The 8,072-nt window shown below is 41.8% G+C and overlaps 1 non-coding gene across 1 annotated transcript; it reads right to left on the reverse strand.

Annotated features, from left to right (window-relative positions):
- Positions 1-5,789: 5,789 nt before the first annotated feature.
- On the reverse strand, positions 5,790-5,862 carry TRNAI-UAU. The gene has a single exon. It is a non-coding gene; the product is annotated as a tRNA-Ile (tRNA).
- Between the last annotated feature and the right edge of the window lie 2,210 nt (positions 5,863-8,072).

Here is an 8,072-nt window from a genome sequence, read left to right on the forward strand (position 1 = left end):
CCCTCATCCCCCGGTTCTATATGCACCTAGGCATCATGGTTTGCAGGCTGGGACAATTCACACTTGTTTACACCGAATATGGCCGGGGACATCATAAGGAAGGCAGAGATAACATCACTATGGTAAAGATGAAAAAGCTTGATAATACTCAGTGTTGGTGAGGTTACAGGAAAAAGGCACTCTTATACACCGTCAGGAAAAGTCAAGTAGCCTATTTGGAGGAAAATTTTGTAATATCTATCAAAAAATAGTTTTTAAGTCACATGCTCTGGTTCAAAAATATTATTTCGAGGACTTTATCCTGGAGAAACACTTATACAATGCACAAAGATGTATGGATAAGAATATTCATTGCTGGACTATTTGTAATGCCAGAAAAAGTGGAAGCTGCTGTAGTAGTGATCATTGAGAGAGCGGTTAAATAAGTTCTGTTCTATTTGTGCAATGGCATACACTAACTAAGAGAGGAACTCTATAAGTACTGGAGAAAGTTGAAAGGCTGGACCCAGCTGAGGCCATTGCCCAGAGTGGCGGAATGTGGCCTCCCCAGCAAGGCTGTCTCAGGGAAGCTGAGTTTCTCACATGGCAGCTCAGGGCTCCTAGAGCAAGTGTTGACTGAACCAGGTAGATGCTGAATGGCCTTTCATGCCTTAGTCTCGGAAGACATACACTGTCACGTCTTCACTTTCTATGGGCGGAAGTAGTTGTAAGCCTACTCAGATTCAAGAGTGTAGATATAAATTCCCCCTTTCAGAGGGAGAAGCATCACAAATTCGTGGATGTGTTTTATAACCACCACACCACTGTTAACCTCTAGGGAGAAGGGGTGGAGGAAGAAGATTTTGCTTGTCATTGTATACTCCTCTCTATTATTTGATTTATTTGAAGATTCCTCACATTACTTTTGAGATTAAAAGAGAGGTCAAATACGAAAGTAATCGAGGAGAAGGGAGGCCAGTGGCAGACATTTGCAAGTGGAGGAAGGGATGGAAAGAGAGGAAGAAAAGCAGGTAGACCTGGGGGATGAAGTGCACAGAGGAAACAGATGCAGGATTGGTGAACGTGGAAGGGGCGAGTTGGCTTTGTGCTTATGCTGGGAGCAAGTGAAATAGCTTTCTGCCAGACACAAATGAGAAAGCCTTCTGACAAAAGCCCTGCATTATTTGCCCTTGGAGATACTACTCATTCTTTAAGAATTCAAATAGCATCTTCTCTGTGTAACCTTCTTGGTTCCCTCCCAGGACATCCCTCTCTGCTCTGGATGTCCACGGTGCTTGTGAGAGTAGACCCGCATACAACATGTACCCGACTTACTGTCTCGGTTAGTTGGGTGCTTCTGTGCCCCTCCAGCAACTATCTTTAAAGGCTAAACTATTTTGTTAATTTTCTACCTTCTCACATTGCTTAGTACTATTTCTTACAGTGGGCAGTGTGGGTGTTCCATAAATATTTCTTAAATTAAAAAGTCTCTTATTTAACAAATACTTACATGGCATTTACTAAGTGATTGGCAATGCCCTCAGATATTGGCTCGTTTACTCTCTCGTAACAACCCTCTGAGACAGGTACCATCATGACTCTCATTTCACAGAAGATGAAACATGCACAGAGAGGTGAAAGAGCAGGGTCACGAACTTAATAAATGGCAGAGCTTGGAGTTAACTTAAATGGTTTGGCTCTAGATTCTGTCCTCTTACCACAGCACTTTCACTTTATTTCATCCATGCATAATAGAGTACGTTTCTAGGTTTCCCTATTTGAGAGTCAAGAATAGTGTCTCATTGTATTTTGTTAAAATGTAGCAGCGACCTGACAGAATTGAAATTCCATCTACAAACTGCTGTCTGGATGACTATGCTGTAAGAGAAGCAAAATGGCATTCAGGCTAGTTGATTAGAGCTTTAGTCATTTAACCTTCCCTGTCTCTTCATTGACTCCAGCCTAGACTCAACAAGGCCTCCCAGGAAGTGTGCGAAGCTCCCAGAACTGCGATCAATGGCCCAGAAGAGTCTATAAAGAGAACATTTTGAAAGTCTGAAGAGGTTGCTTAAAAGAAGGGAACAGAGGCTCAAAAAAGTGCCAGGATGTGGGTAGGAAATAATTTTAAGGAAATAATCATGGATAGAATGTGAAATAGTCCTGTGGTTGAAAACTACTAAATAATGAAGTCATAAATTTATTTTTCATCAACCTATTTTCCCAATGATTGCACAGCTAGGATTATACGAAGAAAGAGCAAAAGGAATCGATTTCAATATTTGTTATTATGGTCTGTATTAAAATAGAGCAGAGAACTTTTTCAAGCAACTTGTTGTCAAAGTGCTACACAGCTGGAAGGAATTAGGGTAGTCAATTTCATTGAGCCCAACTCAGATTCATTTGGGATGAAGCTTAATTTAGAGGTGGGGATTGATATAAAGGTTAGGTAAAATCTGGAGGTGCTTTGTCTGAAGTTTTAGTTCCGCTTTGCATGAGACTCCACAGATAGACAACAAAAATATAGGAGTGTTGAATATTAGCCCTCTTGCTTGCTTCTTTCTTTTTATTGTCTAAATAACTTGGGGCTAATTTCTACCATTCAACATTTATGGACTTCCAGGAACTCATAAATGTCACATCAGGCTGCCTCTTGGTGAATTTTTAATCAAGAGGGAGAAATTCAGCTACAAATAGACCAAGAATCAAGAGGCCCAATATTGATCGGTCAAAGTGGCACTTACGAGGCTGAGGTTGAAGTAGTTTGGATAAAAGGATGCTGGGCTTTCGATGGCTCTGGAGCCATCTTTTCCCATCAAGGCCAGGTGAGTATCAGATATCCCCTTAGAGTTATTGAATAACAACAAATGCCTGTGCTAAATAGCTGCAAATGTGAGAAATGAAACTCTGGCGCAGGCCAAACATCATTTCAGTCAGAAATCCTTCAGATGTCACACCCTGATCCCAAAGCAGACTGTACCATTCTTCCCTACGTAGGACAGAAGATCTCCTTGGGTAGAATGGGGCAAGTCAAGGTGCTCCGGTTGTTCCTGCTCTGTACAGGGTCTGGCCTCTAAGTCTGAGGCCTTGAATCATCCCTGAAGAGATACGGAGCAGCGCTTGTTATGTCAGGGATCACTCAGCTCAGTGAATGATGTCTCTCACTAATGCCAAGCCATGAATCATTGGTCTGTGGTACTGTAAAATTAACATGCACCGCTATAAATAACTCATCTGTAATGGGCTGTCATTGATGGCTTTTTGGAAAGGCTTGACTCAGGAGTAAGGGTTTTAATGACTGTAATTGAAATTAGATGAAAAGCATCAGTATTGGGCTTTCTTCTGACCCATGCAAGAACAAATTTTATCAAATGTCAAAACAATTATGCTGTGCCAAGCCTGAGGGACAGGATGCCACAGCACCTCTCCTCCAGCATCTCTGCCTTCGGTCCCCTGAGATGTCTCCTGGTGAGTGACAGCACACGCTTGCGCTCCTTGGTGCTGTTCCTTTGCAAAGGACCTTAACAGAGCAGCAGTGCTGGAAGAGCTCCCCCCACGCCTCTCAGATTAGAGTCATTACCAGTGGGAAGAGTCAGTATTATTAATAACAAGAACTTTTCTTTTATAGGGGAAAATGGTTTATAACCCCACATCCATTATTTCATTTGACCCTCACCAAGGCTCTGGGAGGTTGATCAGACATTATTGCTATTATCATCCTCAGATGTCTGATGAATTGGAGGCTCAGAGAGGTAATGACTTGCCCAGGGTCACACAGCTTATAAGTGATGAAATGGGGAAACAAGAACCTCTGGTCCAAGCATGTCCACACTTTAGGGCATTCTACCATGGTCTAGTGGCTGGTGCCCAATATCTCCCTCCTCCTGACTGACTAGTGTGCATCTTGCTTCTGTGAAACACTCGACCTTAAGTAATTCCAAGAGGACCTGCTCCTCTATCATTAACAGGAAAATACAGACTGTTGAATACAAGAGTACATGTAGTATGTTTTTCACAAACTGACCCAAATTCTAAACAGCTTTTTCCAGTACAATTTGAGCCGTGAGTGGAGGTTCCAACTGAGTTAGTAGAGAGTTTTTGAAATAGGCCAGCCAGTGCTTCGGTGCTGTCTTTTCATTTTGCTTCTGGTGTAATAGAGAGCTTCGAGTTCCCTTTTAGGTGATGTTGAGTGTTAGGGGGGTGAGGTTTTCACAAGGTTTTCCAAGATTGGAGCCTCAGGGCCTCGGAGACACTCGTTCTTGAAAGCCCAGACACCTCTTCATTCCCTACAATCAGATGCTGCTCTACATAGAGGTTTCCTGGTCTCCAGCCTGTGTCCTAGGAAGGAGGGGCTCTGAAGTTACTGCCAGGCCCTTCAACCCTGTGGTGGCTGATGTTGGCCTTGCTCTCAGGAGGCAGAAAATCTTAGAAGCAGTAGAAACCATATGCTTCTGCCATTATTTTCTGAACCTCCAGGCCCCAAACAATTAGTCAGAGGAGCTGAGCCCACGTGTGCCTCCAGCCCTAACATCTCCCAAACCGAGCCTGCGCCACTTTGGCTGAGGTTTGCAAATGAACACAAGCATACCTTTGTTCCTACAGCATGTCACCATTTCCCACCTGGAGACGGCTCCGTAATCCTCCTGTGCAAAAATAACAAGTCCCACATAGGATTGCGTACATGGTCTAATTACATGTAACAAAACATCTCCTCTCAGGAGAGAAGGAGTGTTTGGTGGCAAATTAAGAGATGCAAAAACCATTGTGAGCCATGCTGATTAATCCAGGTCTCTAGCAATGGGGAAGGATCCTTGAAAAATGGGTTTGTGGTTTGATGATTAAATGCCCACTAGGGGGGCTTTTCATGTGCACTACTTTTATGCTGAGGGGCGGGAGTGTGACTGGCATGGAGACTGCCAAGCCGATTCTTTTAGTGTTGATGGAATGGAAATTGATTCAAAAACATAACACTTATTAAATGGGTAAAGCACCAGGGAGCCCACCTGCATGGGCTCTCAATACTTCTCGCTGCAGTTTCAGATGGGACAGTGTCTGTACATGTCAAACCCTTTATCCTGCTGTATATTTAAAAATCATGGATTTATTGGACTTGCCTTCCCCCTTTTAGCACAAAGCTTGGAGAGCCGCTCTGGGCTCCAGTCTATGGGGACCTTGTCTAGTAAAATGAGAACAGAACAAACACATTAGAAAAACAGAAAAACATGCTTATAACTAATTACAACTATGAAGATAGAATATGTGTGTGTGGGAAGGGGTCTTGCAGGGAGGGGAGTATACGCGTGCACCTACATAAAGCTTTTTAGTTAATATAAAGTGCCTAAAATTTCCAATATGATCTGCGTTTGAATTTTTAGCCTCGTCAATTCCTAGCAGCTACCTGACCTCTCTAGGCCTTAGTTTTTTGGTCCTTTAGAGGTTATTGTGGGGATCATATAGAAAAACAGATGTGAAAATGCCTCACAAATTGTAAAGCATTATATGATTGTCGTTTTCTCTCATTTAACACAGAGTGTCTAGCACAGAGTGTCTAATAAACATGCTTGTTGTTTATAGATGGGTAGACAGATGCTAAAGGGTGAGAATGAAGTTATTTGAAACATTTGAAAAACTCAAGAAAGATTTGCCATAAATCATGGATTTATTTATTTATTTATTTATTTATTTTTTATGCCTACGAACCTGGTCTTCCTAGGTGGTCTCCCATCCAAATACTAACCAGGCCCAACTCTGCTTAGCTTCCGAGGTCAAACATTGGGCTTGTTCAGGGTGGCATGGCCGTAGACCATGGACCCTGGCTCCACTGGGGCATGAACCCAGGATCTTCTACACATAAAGCAGATGTGCTAACCGCTACACTATGGAACCACATCCAAATCATGGATTTTTAATAGCATTTTTAAATGGGAAGGGGTGTGGAGCCTTGCAAAGATCAGAGGATTATTCTTGACTGTAGAGATGAGAAAAATCTGAATAGAAACAGGCATATCACCTTGGCTAGATTCTGAGTAGAGTAAAAGTTGAGGAGAAAAGTTAGGTTAAAAATGAAGAAAAGAAGAATTTATAGAAGGCTGAGAGGTCAGAGGTTAGGTGCTGAAGTAGAGCTTGTCATTGAGCAAACAGCTGATTGTATGAGCATCTATGCAAGAATGAGCATCCACACAAGAATGAGCACACAAGAATGGGCATTCATGCAAAATGGGCATCTATGGAGAGATAGTCATCTGGGTAAAGATAGGCATCTATGCAAGGTCTACAGCATCTTTGCAAGGGAAGTGCAGGTTTTTAGTTGGTGATCAAAAGTAGAAAGAATGCACACATGTCTAGCTCAGGTACAAAACCCAGGACAAGTACCTCCCAAATCTTTTGTGGTGGTGACAATTAGGGGTAGTGGAAAGGGGATAGGGTGGCAATAGGTGGGATTGATCATGAACTAAAACTCTGCCATGTACCCATTTAGTCACCATTGGGATGGGACAGTCCCATTCCAATCAAACATTCCAGTGTCTTAAAGAATAGAGCAGCAGTTCAAGGACCTTAATTCAGAAGCAGTAAAATCCCCAGGAACCCAAAACAGCCTGTGAACTTTCCAGGGAAGCGTCACCTCCCCTCCCTCATCCGCTTTGAACATGTATACTTTCAGAGCTGTAATCCCTAAAGATGGAACAAATACATTTCCACTACAATAGAGGGAACTTCTGTGAGAACAGAGCTGTGTTTTGAATGTTTTAATATACAAAAATTGACACCCATCTACTTCAGCATTCAAAAACCTTCTCTCCGGAATAGAATAACAATGCTTTCTCCTCTATATTTTCTTTGCAGGCTGCCATGAACTGCTGTTGCGAAGCAAATCCTTCTGTTGCAATCCTTTATTTTTACTTCCCCCTACTTTGTAAATCACTTTCTTTCTCTAAAAGATTAAAGTGTGGTAAAAGCTGCTAAGTGACTAAGAAATGGACCCTTCTGAGTCAACAGATCTGCCCCCCCATGTATCTTTGAGTCATAGCTGCTAACGTTTCTTGACACAATCCAGTTTTTCTTTTGATTTTTTTCTCTCTTGGTAGCAGGGCTTGTAAAACAATTTCAAAGTGCTTGGGGATGGGAGATTTTGCCCTGATACATGAACCGCTTTTACCATTTGGGTGAACTCTCTGTCAGTTAGCACATGAATATGACGTGGCATCTTCATTTCTTGGCACAATGTGGATATTCTTTTGCTCCTACTGCCAAGGCATTTTGGGGGGCTATCAACAATGTGTTTAGGGTGCCTACCAGAATTCCGAACAGCCATTACCTGCAGTGACTGCCCATCATGGTACAGAGAAGAAGTGTAGATTCCAATCCGGATCTTTCCCCTGCTGGCTGGGATCTTTAGACAAGTCAATTTACCTCTCTGAACCTCATTTTCTCATCCATGAAATGGAGTGAAAATATGAAACACAGAGGAATATTGGAGGATGAAGGGTGATAACTTGAGCATGCTTGGCACTTAAGGATTTTTCAATAAGTATGAGCTCACTTTCAGCCTCTTTCATTTAAAGCATCTTTCTCTTTCATTTTCTCCCTGTCTACATAGGCATATATTATGTGGATGGATACATAAGAAACTGACAGCAGTGGCTGCTTCTAGAGAGGCTGTAATCTGATACAGGAGGTTGATTTTACTTCTCACTGTACAACCTTTTGTATTATTTAAAACTTTTGTCATCAGCATGTAGTTCTTAAAAAATATTATACAGAATATGTATATTTAGAAACTCTGAGTTTCTAACCCTTGCTCCCCACCCCCCAGGGTCTTTGTTTCAGGGTTTGTCAGTATCCTACTGAACAGGTACAGAAAGAAAATTCTGTATGTGTTGGCTTCTGTTTTGACATACCAATATTAACTGTAGAACTTGAGTAGTGTAAAAGACCTCCAAGTTCCAGAAGTTTTGGGAAATAGATGACTTTTTAATAAGAATTGGACAACTGAATAGGCATTTGGGAAAAGATAAAAATACTTCCATATCTCATACCATATCCCAAAATAAACTCCAAATAGATCAGAGATTTAAATGTAAAAAAAAAAAAAGAAA

Source organism: Rousettus aegyptiacus, unplaced genomic scaffold (assembly GCF_014176215.1).
Source record: "Rousettus aegyptiacus isolate mRouAeg1 unplaced genomic scaffold, mRouAeg1.p scaffold_m13_p_5, whole genome shotgun sequence".
NCBI classification, from domain to species: Eukaryota; Metazoa; Chordata; class Mammalia; order Chiroptera; family Pteropodidae; genus Rousettus; species Rousettus aegyptiacus.